Here is a 19,175-nt window from a genome sequence, read left to right as displayed (position 1 = left end):
GGTACTGGTTCTCCCTGGGACAACCCCTTTGGTGTCTGTAGTATGAGTCCCTGGGTAATCGAGGTGGGGCCCTTGGTGTTACAGCTGTATCCAGTGAGAAAACAGAGGTAACGTTGTGCAAAATAACTCACAGTTCTTAATTAGAACAACTGCAGGCAACAAGCCAAATTGTCTTGTTATAGATGCTGGATTGTTTGAGATTCCGGATTATTGGAGTGGTCATGGAGAGTGATCCTCAGGAGTAGATTCACCAGCCTGGTAGCAGGTGCAGGCTGGGATGTAGCTGTGTCCAGATATGGAAACTGCAGCTTTGTCCTGGGTGTTCTGTGTGTAGCACTGAAGGTGTGCGTCACACTATCTCTCTGGTCACTGACAATCTTCAAGGTGTGCTCTCTAGGAGTGCTGGATTCCAAGACGTGCTCCTCTGTCAGGAGTTGGGGCCTAAGAGCTGCTCATGTGGTGAAAGCCTGGGCCTAATAGCTGCTCATTTTGTGAGAGCCTGGGCCGAAGAGCTGCTCATGTGGTGAGAGCCTGGGCCTAAGAGACCTTGCCCCTTCCTGTCTAGGGGTTTTGTTAGATCCTGGTCAGGGGGTGGCTCACTCTCCAATTACACTCCAGTTCACTTGGAAGAATATAATAACAATCAATACATATCTTAACCCTTGCTGTACAGGCAGGGTCTACCACTGCTTATTACCTCTATACGACTGCATAATCCCTGAGGTGAGTTGTGCAGGCTCACCTGCTGGGAGAGACACAGACTGAGGGCTAATTTGCAACACTCCTCTGCCTGCACATTGGCAGGGGTGTTGCACTTGTCTCTCACATATTGTGACTCCCTGTCCCCTCACATATTGTTGTTCCCTGCCCTCTCACATATTGTGGCTTCCCTGTCATCTCACATATTTTGGCTTCTCTGTCCCCTCACATATTGTTGTTCCCTGCCCTCTCACATATTGTGGTTCCTCTGTCCTCTCACATATTTTGGCTCCCCTGTTCTCTGACATATTGTGGCTCTTCTGTTCCTCATATATTGTGGCTCTGCTGTTTTCTCACATATTGGGGTTCCCCTGTCCCATCAGGTATTGTGGTTCCACTGTTCTCTCACATATTGTGACTCCCTTGTCTCTCACATATTTGGCCCCCTTGTTCTCTGACATATTGTGGCTCTTCATTTCCTCATGTATTGTGGCTCCCTTGTCCTCTCTCATATTGTGGCTCCACTCTCCTCTCACATATTGTGGCTCCTCTGTACTCTCACATATTGTGGTTCCTCTCCTCTCACATATTTTGGCCCCCTTGTTCTCTGACATATTGTGGCTCTTCATTTCCTCATATATTGTGGCTCCCCTGTCCTCTCTCATATTGTGGTTCCACTGTATTCTAACATATTGTGGCTCCTGTCCCCTCACATAGTGTTGCTCCTCTGTCCTTTCACATATTGTGGCTCCTCTGTCCTCTTACAAATTGTTGCTCCCCTGTCCCTTCACATATTGTGGTTCCCTTGACCACAATATAGTTGCTCCTCTGTCCTCCCCCTTGACCTCTTACATATTGTGGCTCCACAGTCCTCCCACATATGGTGGTTTCCTTGTCTTCTCACATATTGGGGCTTCCCTGTCCCCTCACATATTGTGACTCCCTTGTCTGTCACATATTTTGGCCCCCTTGTTCTGTTCATATTGTCTGTTCATATTGTGGCTCTTCTTTTCCTCATATATGGTGGCTCCCTTGTTCTCTCACATATTGTGGCTCCTCTGTCCTCTTACAAATTGTGGCTCCCCTGTCCCCTCACATATTGTGGCCCCCTGTCCCCTCACATATTGTGACTCCCTTGTCTCTCACATATTTTGGCCCCCCTGTTCTCTGACATATTGTGGCTCTTCTTTTCCTCATATATGGTGGCACCCTTGTTCTCTCACATATTGTGGCTCCTCTGTCCTCTTACAAATTGTGGCTCCCTTGTCCTCTCACATATTGTGGCTCCTCTGTCCTCTTACAAATTGTGGCTCCCCTGTCCCTTCACATATTGTGGTTCCCTCGTCTTCTCACATATTGTGGCTCCACTGTCCCTTCACATATTGTGGTTCCCTTGACCTCTTACATATTGTCGCTCCTCTGTCCTCTCACATATTTTGGCTCCCCTGTCTCCTCACTTAGGGCTCTGTCCTGCAGTCCTAGATGATGGGAGGTTTGTCCCAGAACATCAACTCTACGTGCTTTTTTCCAGATGCAGATAGAGTTGAATGAATAAAAGGTCTAGCTTCAAGGGGAAGGGTCAGTATATTGGAGAGGGGCCAAATTCAGTTGAAGACGAGCTTGAGAGCAATCACAGTAAAATGTCAGAGTAGCTTAGATTTATAGCTTTATTCAAACACAGACCTCTTTTCAAACCCATACAAAAAGGCTCCCTGCATCATAACTGTTCCTCTGTCGCTGCAATGTGCAGTAGTGGCCGGTGCCATGTAATGACGTCCTATGGCTACCTGGTGTGTCTTAGTTTTCATTATGAGGCCTTCACACATGTGTAACATGAAGAGCCTGTGGAGGCGTAACCCGCATGTGAGCTGATCCCACAGACTGCACACATTGCACAGGATGGGAGTCTTTGCATCACATACAAATAACATACAGGTCCATTTCGCAACACATAAAATTTTTATAAAAAGTTATCTAAAGATAAAACTGCTAGCAATGACATCTTACACAACTGCGGGCACCAACAATATGAATAAGGTATGGGTGTCAGAAAGTTGCTAAACTGCAAAGCTTTTTTGTACAAAAGATTTCATTTTTAAATTTGGTAACTTATCCATTTGGTAACTTAGTGATTGTACCAACCCAAAGAATAAAGGGGAGGTGTCATTTGGACTGTACAGTGAAATCTGCAAAAACAGAGTCCCAGGAAAATGCTACCTCATTTGTCAATTTTACCTCATTTGTTATTTTGTCCAAAACATGGAATATTACTAAAAAGTACAATTTGTCCCGCAGATAACAAGCAATACAAGCTTAGGCAGCTCTGTAACCAGAAGAGTTATGGCTTTCCGAAGGAGTGGAATAAGAAACACACAAATGAAAGGGGTTCTGCGGAGTTATGTTAAGAGCACAACAAATTTACACTGACTCTGGATAATATATATAAAAAAAAGCAGCAACTGCACCGATTTCCTCATTTATTGATTTATACTCAATATAGATACAGCAATAGTATGTTTTTATATATTTGTATTAGTTTTACTACTATTGCACAATAAAACCTCTTGGAATGGAGCGAGTTTGTTTTTCTTTGTGGCATAACCTTGTATTTTTATTAGTGACACATTGGGGAACATAGTTCTTTTTGATTCACTTTTTGTAGTTATTTTTCCGTTGCCCAATATTATCCAATACCTAAAATAAATAACATGACCTGGGTCATTACATACACAGCAATTCATCACTACAATTTGTCTCTGACTTGGTTGTCTTTGTTCAATTCCATTTTTGTTTTATCTGAATTCATCAAGTGAGTCTATGGGGGTCATTTATCTGTTCCTTCCTTTGCTGTTTCCGTGCCTTTTTGATGCGTAATGGCTGCTTTGCGCCTATTTTGCGTTTTTTTGGAATGTTACGCCTCAATGTGATGTTGCAGCCTATTTGTCATTACATTGCGCCTCTTTACAGATCTTTGCGCCTTATTTATTGTGCCTATATTGGCGAAAACACGCCAGTCCTGACCATGCTTAGGAAAGGCAATGGTATGTATGATTTTCACAAAAAATTGCACCTTTTTAAAATTTGCGCCTAATGAGGCTCAAAAATACCTGCATTTGACAAAGACAACAAAACAACAAAGACAAATGAGGTGCAAAAAATAGACTCACCAAAGGCACAAAAAGAGCGCAGAGAAGGGGGAAATAAGATAAATGACTCCCTATGTACGTTGTTGTATTTGGGGTTATTTTTTGGTTTGTCTCCCTTGATATCTTGATACATTCAAAGTGTTTTTTTTCCTTATTTCTAAGCCAAAACTCCCACCTAAACAAAAATTTGTGCCAAATCGAAAATCATGAATTCAGTTCAGTTTTGTGAAAACCATTCTATGTAAATAATGAATTTGGCACATTTTAGAGTCACTTTGCACTGTCCTATGTACAATTGATGCAATGATAAGTCACAAAACAGCATTTGTACCACAACCGTGCCAAAACAACGACAAACATAGACAAAAAAGACAATGATAAATACAGGCAGTCCCCGGGTTACGTACAAGATAGGGTCCGGAGGTTTGTTCTTAAGTTGAATTTGTATGTAAGTCGAAACTGTATATTTTATAATTGTAGCTCAAGACAAAAAAAATTTTTGGCACCAGTGACAAATTTTTTGCTGTAATGGGACCAAGGATTATCAATAAAGCTTCATTACAGACACCTTACAGCTGATCATTGCAGTCTGGGACTATAGTAACATCCAGAGAGGTCACCAGAGGTCAAAGGGGTCTGTCTGTAACTATTGTCTGTAACTATGGGTTGTCTGTAAGTCGGGTGTCCTTAAGTAGGGGACCGCCTGTATGTACATTATTAGATATTTTGTTGGCAGAAGTAGAGAGAATATTATTGTTTTTTTTACCACTTTTTTTTTTGGTTGCACTGTAGACAGAACATTAGACCTGTCGAAGTATATAAATATGTAATATATAAAAGAAAGTAAAAGTGATAGACTGAATTATACCTCAAGCAAACCCAAAGGGGAAGGTACAAAACCAACTAATGTCCCTGTGCTATACACCACCTTTTGGTTGCATATGGATAAAATGTAGATATTTCCCCCACAATCCACCTCTTTATAGATGCTATAGTGCACACACATGTATGAAATGAAATACCATTTGTATGACGGCTCATCATATCCATTTTTAAATCTGATGTGAATCCCCAGCACTAGCCATCACTTAATGTCCTGCAATTCCCGCAGATAAGACATAAGCAGGTCAGCTAGTGAATGGGTAACAATCCACAGAGCCAGACATCATCTACCCCCATGTAAGCTTCCTCTCCCCCCGCCGCCCCCTCCTTCCCATCTGTCTCCCTACTGTCATATCTTTTTTAACTCCTACATGTTCTATCACGTAGGGATGAGGCACATGACCAATTTTTATCCATACTGATTTTTATATCCTTTGCTACAAGTTTCAGTGCTGCATCATTTTTGGATACATATTTAGGTCATAGATCATAGAAATGATTATGATTTTTATTATAATGCCTGTTGTGGTATAAATTTTAACCAAGCATAGAACAACAATATATATTGGCTACAATTATTTCTATATTCTGCTATAGGGACATATAGCGACATGTTATGATCCGTCGTTGTATAACACAGTTCCTGCCTCTCCGGCGCCAGCCTCCTGATGTATTGGGCGGCCAGGCTATGCACTGTATAATTTGCCAGCATAGAATTGTTTGAAAGGTCAATAGTTGTAGCGAGTGCGCATTCGCGGGGAGGAACATCCAATGATGGCCACTCTGATGCTGGCCATGCTTGCTTCTTCCCCCATTGGGGGTGGGGTGGTGAAAAGGGGGAAATAATCACAATTACTGGGGGGGTCACTAACATTTGCAGGCGTTGTATGATGTAGAAGCCCTGTTAAATGTCACCCATGTTTTCTACATTTTAAAGGACATCTACCACCAGGATGAAGGATTGTAAACCTAGCACACAGACATACTGGTGTGTGTCCACTCTGGTAGGATCCCCTCTTCTTGTAGCTTGATACAGTCTTGTAGCTTCTTATGCCCTTGTTTTTAAGAACCCCTCAGGTTCATTAGCATCATTTTTAATACCTTTATTTATTAAAAACAAGGTTCTATGAAGCTAAAAGATGAGCGGATCCTGCCAGAGCGAACACACACCAGTGTGTCAGTGTGCTTGGTTTACATTCCTTCATCCTGGTGGTAGATGTTATTTAAAAACTTAAAGGCAGATATACAATTTAGAGGTTTTCATTGCTATTTATCAGTATATACAGTAACTAAAAATCAATCCACTGCAAAGAAGAATATATACCCATGGGATACATTGAAGTATATTTACTAATTTCCAAATTTTGGACAAAGTGAACTTAGAATACAAAAAAAAGCATCAGGCTTATTATGGTGTCAATCATTTTAGTGAATTGCAATGCACACTGTTATGGTCTAAATCAGTGGTGGCGAACCTATTGCACTTGTGCCAAAGGTGGCCCTGAAAACAATCTCTGTCGGCACCCAGGCTGTCACCCTAGCCCAGAGTTTGCTAGACAGGAATCCTGCAGTCCAAAGAAACCCAAGACATCTCGTGCTCCGTTCTATTTTCAAACACACATCCTGGACTGCCTGAGACTACTATAGGAGAGAGAAGGTGTGGACACAGATGGGTAACCATTAGAGCTACAGATCCAGGCCATGTCTCATATTGTTAAGGGGACCCTGGACAAAAGCTACAATGATACACAGAATTTCTTCAATTTCTCTCTACTGTATCGGTGTCATCAGGACACTAATACGATTGAAAGCTCTGACACAGCAGGGAGCTATAAGTTACTGCTGAAATTGCCATGTTGGCACTTTGCAATAAATAAGTGGGTTCTCCTTGTCGTTTGGGCACTCAGTCTCTAAAAAGTTCGCCATCACTGCTCTAAACCCTTTTTATATATAAAGCTAGTGTTCAAAACATCTAATTATTCTTTTAGAATGAGATATTGCACCAAAAATGCAGATTTTTCACAAAGTAAACTAGAATTTGAAAACCATCACAAGAGTTTTTTTTTGTTTCTTTTGTCCATTTTGTTTCTAGTACAAAGAGCTTACAATCGTTTTTTTTTCCAATTCTTTTTATTGAGTTAAATAATAAGCATCACAAATATATTACAATATTTCACATAGACTCCATTCTCTTTTACACTTTTCTTTTAACACGTCTAAACACAAATCATGTTGGTATAGACAAAAGGGAATAATGTACAATTTGCATTGTTCAAAAACTAGAAATAAAGAACAGAACAGGTAACCACCATATCAGGAACTAATGCTAAGTTTCAGGAGACCAGTAATATACATTCATTGAGAATGTCAAAGAGCTTACAATCTTTTTATTGCGTAGCTAAAGACACACATTTTCTTATTGAAATCTGGGGCATATTTCCAAACATTGTCCAATTTTTTTGCAACTTTATTGTTACATAATACCAGGCAACAGAATATGTTGAATTGATAAGACATATAAAAGTCTGGGTACTATGACCATGTTCACATTTCTCGGCTCTTAGTTTGGTGCATTAATTGATGGACTCTTATTGTAGGGCATTTGTAGAAATACATAATGCAAACTTAATAATTGGGTACATTGTTATGTCATTAGCAACTATTGGCTCTGCTACATTAGCAGCTGAAGGTTAACTAGATGGTGCAACATTGATTTGGGATGGAGACAGCATTGTTTCCTGCCCCGAGGTTGTGCATCCTGTGCCATGTGCTTGGATTCCCAGTCTCCTCTTCTCGCTCCCCTTCACGCCCTTCTGAAGGGATTAATGCAACAACATCAGGGTCACCTCCCTCTTATAGACCCGACCTTGCTGAGGGACATGGCAGAGGTTACTTATAGGATGACAATAAGCTGGGTCTTCAGCCTTGGATGTCACCCACCCTGATCACAGCCAGCAGAACTTGGTAAGTGTTTTAGCTGGTTCACTTATATATTTATATATATAAATACAGGCAATCCCAGGGTTGCATACAGGATAAGTTCTGCAGGTTTGTTCTTAAGTTGAATTTGTATGTAATTCGGAACTGTATACTTTATACTTATAACCCCAGGCAAATTTTTTTTTGGTCTCTGACTATTGGGTTTTAAGAATGTTGGGTTGTCATAAGAATCAGGATTAACAATAAATCTTAATTACAAACACCTTTGATACCGGTTATAGCTGTTTATTTTAGCCTGGGACTAAAGTACAGTAAATGAACAAAATCCAGAGTCCGTCTGTAAGTAGGGGTCGTCTGTAAGTCGGGGGTTCTTAAGTAGGGGATTTCCTATATATATATATATATATATATATATATATATATATATATATATCGTAAGTTTATTAATATTTTTGAAAATTTTCTCAAAGTTTTGCGGTCACTTCATTTTATACAAAATCATATGCATCTATTGTATTTTTATTTATAATCATTATTTATTATTCAGAATTAGTTTTAGATCCAATTCAAACAAATTCAAACTTCAAATCACCTCAAAAACAGTAAGTGACTAATGAAATACACCTGATGGTGGAACATAACAATGTAAGCGACTAAACTGTCATAACAATGGAATAAGTCTATTTTCTAATTGGCCTACGGTGCAGTCACTCATAAAATATAACAAATTTTAAGATTTCAATAAAAACGACCCCAGTTTTTGGTTTTGTACGGTGCTGCAACAGGTTTTAAAATACTGAGACTTAAAATGTTAGATGTTCAAAAGGTCAGCGTTTTGTATGGCTTTGACCCTAACATTTTTGTTGACCCACTCTTTTTATACTCATAACTTTTTGTATCAATATTATAATAATAAAAGGGTAGTGGAGAATATACGTAAGGACTTAAACAGTTGACCCACTTTTTACTACAATTTGGATTTTGGTGAATTCTTCAGTATGTCATTAGAGGAAAATAAAATCTAACGATACTTTCTTGTTACGAGGAATACTAAAGAGACAAATGCCTGTCCTTTGTGTGTAGATTAACGACGTCTATGTATTAAATGTGCATTACTGTAGTGCAGGAGCATTTGGTGACAGAAGATGCTGTGGTGGGGTGGGGGTGTAGCAGAGGGGGTTTAATCTGGAGGTTTTAATCCTCATTTCTATCCATCGCTAAAACTGAACACATTTGATATGAAAGCCAGGCTGACACTTAACTCTTTGCTTCCCATGGTCCTATGTTTGCCTCTTATTTGCTGTGCCATAACCTGACCTTCATGCAGATCTATGTTATTTTTTTAATTAGCTTTTTCAAAGTGAATATTTCTTAATAGTAGATATTATATTTGTTCAGTAGTTCATATCACATATGTTTAGATGTTTATTCATATTTAGGGTATGCAGACTTTCCATCACCATAGATGTGAATCAGAAGATTAAAGGGTATTAGACCCCTCCTTTCTCTTTAGTACCATGAGGATGTGCCAGCAGCATTTATGTGCATCACATCACCCTCAGTGCCAGCCAGAGATTTTTCAGTCCACTCTGTCAAAAAATAAAAAAAATATTATGTGCCGGTCTTCTACACACATAAAACCGAAACGTGAAACGGGTATTGACCGCTACCTTTCTTCTTTGCTGGTCGTAGTCTTGGACGAGACCATTTGTCTTATATAATTACGCTCCACGAATGCCAAAGACCCTTTTCATGGCCACTACTGCCTGTGGCATTTGCCCCATATATGCCTGAATGGAGTCCAGTCACAGCAATCACAGGCAGTCGTAGGAAATATTGTGTGAGCACCTAAAGCGGTGAATCCCATTTACTGAAAATAAGGGTTTTGGGAAAAGAAATTAGGTCACATGCGCAAGGCTGACGGTCATGTGGCTTCCTCGTTGGACCAATAAGGTGTTTTCATGTTAACAGCTCCGAACAAAAAACCTCTATCGGAATTTACTTATTTTTTTCCATTGGCATTTCTGATTGTCTCCAAGCCCCGAAAGGACTACATCCCCTTCAACTAAACTTACTGAAGGGATCCTTGAAAAATTACCACCGACCAAGATCCATTGACGTTTATCTAGTACGGTAGGTGGATTAAGGGTAATTCTTCATCATGGTCATAATCATCGATGAAAATATGGTCGAAATATAATTGACTTTGTTATTTGGCAGATGTGAACCTCAGTAGATTGTTGAAATGTAATCTGCCTGGTTTATTGCTGATTGGTATGCTGCTGAGATTTAATCTATTATTTCTCTACATATATTTATATTTAGGACTCCATGTCCGGTTCTCTATTTCCTAAAATTACATTTATTTGATTTTACAGTTCGGAAATATTTATGATCATTAAGATGCATGACCTAGATTAGAATTTTAGTGGAAAAAGTCTCATGATTCAATACCGATCTGTAGTAAAATTCTTCAGTTTAGTTCAAATCTGCCTGGAAAACCCAATAATATCATGTTCCTCAGCCCCTGGGCATCCATTTTGAGACGAATCCTGCGCGCATTTTTTTAGCGTTTCCTCCATCTCACAAGCGAGATCATTGTGAGAGGATTGTAGTATCACTACAGGTCAGGGAAGCCCTAGTGCTGTTAAAATGGAGGCTACATCATTCTACGTATATCTGGATGTATAGCAATTAGTAATACGCGCTATGTTGTATCCCTTCCCTCTGCTGTTGGGTTCAGCCATGATATATTTAGAACAATGTACTCGCTTGCACTTGACTATATGGTGAATGGCTCCATATATTTTGTCTATAAGTTTCATAGTACCCATTTTCTAGATTTGATTTACATTATATGTAATTACAGTATATGTTAGTGAAGAATGTCATTTTGTAGGGTAATTCTTATTAAATATTTTCTATCATTAATTTGTTTAATAAGCTTCTATACACGATCCATTAATGAAACATTTCCCTAAAAAGGCTGACTATTTGCTATTAAGATTTGGCTTCAAAATAAAGACAATTATATTGAAGTCTATGGGCAATTGTAGGTACAAAGGACTGCATCATGTACCAGGTCCATAGTGTTGTGGGCTCTTGGTCCCTCCAAATCCATCAAAGGATGGGCTCCTCTTAATATGAAATTATTTAATTGAACCCCATGCATATCAGCAAATATTTATAAAGATACTATAAAAAATGAGAATAACAAATATTATACATGGATTTAGGCTTGGGGTGGTGTTTTATGGCCATATATTCACATATAGTTTCCCATTGTCCAATACAATGGGACTAAATACAATGGGACTATGAATGTGGCTAATTGTGTAACAATAACTGAGTAGATTTTATAGAAAATTTACAGCAGCTACTGTGGATGGTCAACTCCTGACAGATCTGAAGAGTGGGATATGTCTTGAATTATATTGAGCTGAATGTATTTACATTTTAGACTTCATTTTAAAGGGAAAGTCAGACAAAGACATCTCCATTCTACAGAGAAGCCGATGCAGTATTCAACTGAGCTCCATGGTTTTAGGCTAGTATGAGCTGTCCTTACCATGGGAAGCTAGCCACACATCTTCAACGATGGGGAGAAATCAATCATTAGTACATTTGCTTCAAGAACATTCTTCCAGGGTGGGAATCCTTCTTACAGAGTGTCTCTATTATGTTTTGGCACAGTAATAACCCTCTCTTTTAAGGTCAAATACCTTTAAAAGTAATAGTAACATCTTCTGCCAAAGTATAAATCTACATTTAACATGTAGTTTCTATCCATACAAAAGTTTATTCAAATAAAGATGATAGATAATATCCCTAACTTGTATGATCACATTTTTCTCCTATGACTGCCTATCCTGTACCCTTCAGCAAAAAAGGCATTTCTGGTTCTGAGTCACACAGGGTCATATAGCTCATAGATTTCAACAGATCGCATACCTAGCCATATCCACAGGACCTGAACTGCTCTGCAATCTATAGTAAAGCATAAAGCTTCTTCCATAGGAGTTGAGCTGCAGTTCTCTGGCTTAGCCACAAGACAAAGTATGGAGCCTTCTACTTCCGGTTCTGTCCAATGAATCAGTTTTGGCCCAAGGAGAAACCAGAATAGCTGCATTGTGTGGGGTCCAGATGTTAGACTCCTACATATCACTCATGACCTGTTTCAAAGCTGTCTGGGGCCCACTTTTTTGAGTGTTAATGTAGTAAACTAAAATGGGTCTATAACCTTCCACCAACAGCACATATCCCACAATTGGGTCTCTTCCTCGAAGTGCTTCTTATACACTCCAACAGTAAGATATAGGAGTTTGAAAAGTTTTAAAGGTTTCTAAAATTTTAAAGCCATCTTCAGATCTTCTTTAATATGTATTCAGTATCTAATATAGACTAGAACTAGAAAGGGATTTTCTGGGCTACACATATTATTAACATATCTACAGGCTAGGTGGGTATTCATAGAATAGCTTTTCAATACAAATAGATGGGAGTCCAACAACAAGAACCTTACACTGAGATCAGAACTCAAAAAATGACTACTGACCTGTTAGGGTACTAGAAATTACCACCCAAAATCTGATATTGAGAACCTTTTCCAAAAATTAGGATGTCCACTGATCAACATTTATCACCCATCCACAGAATAGATCTTTGAAGGTCAATCTGGCAGCAAATGTATCACCAGAGAATCACCATTTTGTGTTGAATTATTTAAAATCAGATGATTTCTTTTTTTGATGTGATATGTTTTGCTATCAGGGTTTGATAAATTAAAAAAAAAGAAAATTGGTTATACATTTCTATGTAATATATCATATTGTTGGGTATATTGCTGATAGCTGTAAGATAATTTACCATGGAATCACTTCATTTGCGGCACCGATATTTTATTAAAAACTATGGGCAACTGAGATTTAGCAGATAATTTGAAAGCAGAGAAAATCTCCTCTTAATCATACAATACAATGCAAATCTGCAAAGCAGATGGTGGGGGCAGCTGTCAAAACTAGTGTATGTGAAAAGGTGAAGTACTGTAGTCACTAGTGGATTATACTACAGGCAGTCCCCGGATTACATACACGATAGGGTCTGTAGGTTTGTTCTTAAATTGAGTTTGTATGTAAGTCAGAACTGTATATTTTATCATTGTAACCCCAGCCAGAACTTTTTTGGTCTCTGTGACAATTGGATTTTAAAAATGTTGGGTTGTCATAATAATCAATATTAACACTAAAGCTTCATTACAGACACCTGTGATAACTGTTACAGCTGTTTATTGTAGCCTGGCACTAAAGTACAATAAATTACCAATATCCAGAGGTCTGTTTGTAACTATGGGTCGTATGTAAGTCAAGTGTTCTTAAGTAGGGGACCGCCTGTATAGGCGGCGGTCCAGGGCCCAAGTCTTCTAGGGTAACCATGGCCAACCAAACCACCCACCATACTTTATACTTAGAAGGGCCTTTACCAATGGTGCTCTCAATACAGATACACAAAAGCCATTTCAAGACCTTTGAAGGTCCTCAAAGGTTCCTAAAAACCACAGATTGAAAGCAGCAGAATCCTCCATTCCCCAATAAACTGATTCTAGTTCCATATGTAGGAAATGAATTCCAGTCTTGTAGAGGTAATAATAATAATTCCTTTATTTATATAACGCAAACAGATTACGCAGCGCTTCACAGAGCTTGCCAAATGGGTCCCTTGCCCAATGGGGCTCACAATCTAAGCAACCAACCAGAATATTTTGGAGTGTGGGAGGAAACCGGAGGAAACCCATGCAAACACGGAGAGAACATACAAATTCTTTGCAGATGTTGACCTCGATGGGACTTGAACCCAGGACCCCAGCGCTGCAGGGCTGTAGTGCTAACCACTGAGCCACCGTGCTGCCATGATATAAAATTCATACATCCCAGGGCCCATGGCAGTTTTAATCCGCCCCTGACTGTATTTACCCATAATAACTAGTAAGATTCCAGCACACTTCTCACTCTCTTTTTAGAAATCATATATACAGACAATGCATTATATATTAATTTCCATTTCAAATGGACTATTTTCTGCAGTTATGTCTAACTGATGTTAATTTTAACAGAAGTCAATTTAGGACAAAGTATACTGGAATCCTCTGGCTGTGTTAGCAAACCCATAATCATTATACAGTATAACATTGATGTGGTTCATTGCTTCTTGGTTCACAGCCAGTGTGATTATATGATTTAGCTCTGCAGTAAAATTTTTATGTTTTTGTGTTGCTTGTTATGTATTTTATGCTTCTTCATTATTAAAGGACTAATCTAGTAAAATCAATCATGAATCTCATCTGCTTGTTGCCGATGAATAAGATAACACTATGCAAATCTGCCCATTAGGTCTAATTGGACATCTGCCACATCAGACGCCACAAAATAACATTGAGTTTTTGAGGCAAATCTAATTTTATTAAGATGCCATAAAATGCTGTATGAAAAATAAAAATAAAAAAAAAACCTAACTTCACAAATCATCAGCCACTCCCTTACACTGCTACACGATTCCCCAACACTCTTGCCTTTGTAACCCAGGGACATGTGACTACTTCAGCCCATTACTTGTTGTATTAATAATAGCCAGTGATTGCCTGCAGTGGTCACATGTCTCTATGTAAGACTTTATCATTGAACAAGGAAGTAGAGAGCGGAGAGAGACCAGGCGGCTCTGGGAATGGAGTTGGTAAGAATTCTGTGAGATGAGTATTTTATGGTTTTCTTTAATTAATCAAATATTTGGAGTATAATTTAGTTTTTTACAGTTTGGCTACTGTAATGCATTTGCCTTAAACACTTGTAGTTTTCAACTTGTTACTGTCTCCTAATGCATAAAGCACCTGATAAATACTAAAACAGATTGTCCTATAATTTAGCCCTCATGCCATGAATATTGTTTTGGGCCCTGTGCTGACCTCTGTCTCAGTGGCTTTCACACAGCCCTATAAATTTCCATATCCAAGTAGTAGTTGGTGATGAGCGTTGGTGTCGGCGCAGAGGAGGCTTCCAGGAGCCTATTGGGAAGTGACAAAGCAGGGACCATCACTCACGATATAAGGAACCTGCCAGAAGTGGAGAATTATCTGCGCCTCCCCTATGACATCGCCAGAACATAACAATTGGTGTATTGTGTTCACATTATCACCCTTTTGGAAGTGTCATCCACTACTACTTGGATTTGTAACCACTGGGAGCATCTTGCATCTTGGAGAAGGAACCATCCCAGGAGTGTGGCAGCAGGAAGACATCAGCCTTGTATATATAAAAATACATCCTAGCTGTTTTTGGAGTTGTGCCCATCTGCACAACTCCATAAGGTTAGTTGTTTCTTGACTACTATACCAACTCTATTGTACAAAAATATTACACTATAGGCTCGCCCCCTTTTCTCCATTGTATCTCCATATAAATTTCCATAGACTCATGCATATAGGTGCAGTTTCCATGGCCCTGTGCATGAGCCGACTGCCGACTGCACATTGCATAGTGTTATCGACTGATGACACAAGGGCTGCAAAAAAAAATGGTCCAAAGGACCAATATTTGCGGCCTGAGAACAGCACACATTTGTGTTCAAGAGGGCTTAATATCATATTTCCCTATTAGACCATGCCTATAAATACTGACCTTTTGTGTAGATGTATTGTTTTTATTCCCTTTCAGAATGTCCATCTAATGTGTATTGTTTTGGTGGTCACACATGCTCAGTAACTCTCACCTGGATCTTATTTACAAGGCCAGCTTTGCGATTACTGTTATTGTACATTATGCAAGTTAGTTTTAACACACCCAATGTGGTTTCTTCCCATCAGCATTAGATACATAAGTTAGACGTTACATTAGGGAATCAAAAACAATGGGAGAAACAATAGTTGTTGATACAGATTGGTCCACAATTTACTTAGATACTGTAGAATTTATTTAAAAGCTTAGATTTGGCGAAACCAGATTTGTCATGAATGCAGTTTACTACAACATTGCAACTAGTAACATATCCCTTGATAGATCATAACTCTACTACTGACAGACACAATAGCGGGGGTTGTTCTGAGTTTAGGTTCTTGTGCTCACTGCCATTGGTCAAATGGCTGTTTTAAATGTGTCAGATACCTGATGTTATCCTATCTTGCATTATTCATGTAAAGCTACATTCACAAAACTATCGTGGGGGTGCATATATGGCCACAAGCTTATGGCCATATATATGTCCCTATAGATAGACGGCAATAGGCACACAGCGGCATGTACCGCCCTGGACACAAGAAAAAGATAGAACATGTTCTATGTTTTATCGTGTGTATGGCCGGGCTACAGCCGGGTAAGCACACGTCAGGCTATGGTCGTGTAAATGTGGCCTTAGTCTGTTTGCTGTCTTTAATTTGGAAGGGTTTATCTTGCATAAGTCGCAAATCGTAAATAGATAGATAGATCAATAGATCAGTCGTAAAGTGACTTTGGAAAAGTCTATGTCAATTTGGTGCAAAAGAAGAATGTGCCGAAACAACGCCAAAAGAACACCAGAAATGAAACGATCCCCTGAATTATCCTATAGATTTGTGACACAATACTAAAAAGAATATTGTCCTTAAAAGGTGTCACAAATACCGGGCCATGTCTAGCCAAGAGGAAGGGAAAGGAAGGGCATAACAGCAATATGTGCAGTGGAAAGGGCAACATTTAAAAAATGAAATGAACTAAAATTAATTCAGATAAACAACAACAGAGAACGTCCACATCGAATCACTAGGCAAGCCCTTTATTGCACATATTCAATATGACTTTTAAAAGCACAAATTTAATCAAATTCAGAAAGTAACCAAATTCCCCAGATGTTCAGATATCTAAAACAGTGATGACAATATTAAAGGAAATCCGCCATTAAAATCAAGCATGATAAACCAGGGGCACTTACTCTTAGATCCAGGTGCCGTGACTGTGGTAATCTCCTTATACTTATTATCCTTGGCCTTCCTTCTAAACTCAAGTTTTAAAATGGGTAGCGACATTTACTTATTAAAAAAAATTGTGGAAAGGGCCCTTAATCCAGCCTTGCTCCCATTTACTAGCAGAGGATACTCACATGCATGTTCTAATATCAGCCATGATTGGCTACAGCTGGATAAACTACCTATAGCTCTAAAAACCAATGGGATACTCTTCCTAAGCCTTTTGAGAATGACACATCATGGCCGATACTCCGCACACGCTGTCCACCTCTTACAGAAGCAATAGGGTCATGGCCACAATTCTGGAGAATGATAATGTGCAGAATAATAATAATTTCTTTATTTATATAGCGCACACAGATTACGCAGCGCTGCACAGATCTTGCCAAATTGGTCTTTGTCCCCAATGGGGCTCTCAATCTAATCATCCAGCATGTTATGGAGTGTGGGAGGCAACCGGAGGACCCGGAGGAAACCCACGCAAACACGGAGAGAACATAGAAACTCTTTGCAGATGTTGACCCTGGGACTTAAACCCAGGACTACAGCGCTGCAAGGCTGTAATGCTAACCACTGAAAGTCTATTTCATTTTATCGGCCCCAGAACATGTATATTGTTTTAAATTATATCAAGTTGATGGTATCAGACAACATGGAGCCTTAATACCCTAAAACTGTAATCAAAAGCGAACTAGAATAGGTTCCCATCTGGTTATACATATAGTTGCACTGATAAGGAGATGGAATAGTGTGTGACTGCCTGTGTGCTAAATGAACCCCGTGGGACCATGTCATGCTGCCCTAGGCAAGAATAGCTAATTCTGTGAGTTTTGGCTGTAAAAACATGCCGTGAGATCCCATCGGTAGACTGGAGGGCCATGGGACCAGGCCGTGATATAAATAGACATCTGTAGCTGTTGTTCTAGCTAATAGAAATATGATAGAACTATCCAAAATATTGCTACAAAATGCAACATATAAGAAAACTCGAATTTATCAACACTAAAATACATATTGTCCCAGTCCCAGTTATCAAAGGCTTTTCCTATCCTGTAAGCTAGAACATAATTGACAATAGTACTGAATGTTCAGACCCCTCAGGGGCCATTTCTGTACATGTTCCATTAGAGGAGCTGAAAATGGATAATGTGATTTGTCAGATAGAGATGTGCAGAAGAAGAATGATTTCTACACATAAAGTCTTTGCTGCAGAAGAGATGAATAGCTAGTTTCTATTGGTAAGCAGTATTATGTTTATTATGGTCGTTCTTTTTTGCAGTATAACTAAGGTAACCATGAGAAATATGCAAATATGTTTTCTTAGGTGGGAAATGCAAAGCAATGTCTCCTTGTGCTACCTTGAAAGGCAGCCCCCATAACACCAAGCATGACCTACAAGAAGTCTAATAACATGATGTGGGAAAAGAAAGCAAAAGGAGGCATTGTTTTCCATTTCCAACCTATATTTGCATATTTCCCAGAATCCCCTTGTGGAGCATCAATGGCTATAAGTCTCCACACGCCTTTAAGGCGGCCTTAATTGGCAAAGTCTCCATAAGGAAAACTCTTACTTCCTGACTCTAATGTAACCATGGAACCTACTTTCTCTCTATCTTACCTTTAGTTATACAGCCACATGTATCCCTTTAAAGAGAATAATGGAGTAGGTGTTGTTCATTGTGCATGTGAAAAGAATTTATATTTTTATAGTAATAATAAACACAACATAACTTTTCAATAGAATTCACCCCTGCAGTGGTCACTACACATTGTAGGGAGCAGACACCTCTGCACTGTATAGAAGGCTTGCCTGTCTTCATCCTCTGTATAGTCGGCTCTGCTGGCAGCCCTGCACACAGCAAATTGTCAGGGAATGCGGTTGTCACACCAGCACCAGTCTCATATCATTGACCCATCCCATAATGAAAAATGTAGTCTGAAGATTAATGGAAATCTACCATTAAACTTGAGCACATACTCATAGAACCAGGCACTGTGACTATGGTAATCTTCTTATATTTATTATCCATATTCTTTCTAAAACCAACTTTTAAAATTACGCTAATGTTTTACCAGACACCCTCCGTGCTGTAGCTTAAGAGGCCAGTGTGTGAGATTACAATTGGCGGAGAGAGAGAGACGGAAAGCGCCGACAGAGCAGGGACAGTGTTACAGCTCATGAAACTGCAGCGCGGAGGGGTTCCAGTAACATCACCCAGAGCCCTTTTGGAGTGCTGGTTTATCATGCTTGATTTTGATGGTAAATTTTCCTTTGATGGCTTTTATGGGAGCTTTCTTTGAGCCATGAGTAAGGGTGTCTAGTGCAATAGAAACATGTCGGATTCTTACTTCATGTGTTGTATGTATTTAGAAATGGATTAATAAAGGAGCACACTGTTGTTATGGGGCTGGATGTTTCAACCTTTTTTCTCTGTGAGCTTTAGCATCACCTATTGGCAAGTATAAATGCTTTGTTATAGGCTGTATATAGGCAAATATTATCATTATGTTGTTGTCTGTGG

At 39.3% G+C, this 19,175-nt stretch overlaps 1 protein-coding gene across 10 annotated transcripts in view; it reads left to right on the top strand.

Annotated features, from left to right (window-relative positions):
* The first annotated feature begins 7,541 nt into the window (after nt 1-7,541).
* The window catches only part of PCBP3 (poly(rC) binding protein 3), a 44,316-nt gene continuing 32,682 nt past the window's right edge, over nt 7,542-19,175 (top strand). For 2 of the 10 annotated variants that reach the window (XM_072121555.1, XM_072121554.1), the window contains exon 1: nt 9,361-9,800. The gene's annotated coding sequence lies outside the window, so the exon portion shown is untranslated. Of the gene's footprint in view, nt 7,692-9,359; nt 9,801-14,371; nt 14,394-19,175 lie in introns of those variants that run through there. The other 8 variants (XM_072121545.1, XM_072121546.1, XR_011849433.1 and 5 more) reach the window with 8 other exon arrangements.

Source organism: Engystomops pustulosus, chromosome 8, assembly GCF_040894005.1.
Source record: "Engystomops pustulosus chromosome 8, aEngPut4.maternal, whole genome shotgun sequence".
NCBI lineage: Eukaryota > Metazoa > Chordata > Amphibia > Anura > Leptodactylidae > Engystomops > Engystomops pustulosus.
The sequence above is the reverse complement of the archived record's forward strand: the minus strand, read 5'-3'. Positions and strand labels throughout refer to the sequence as shown.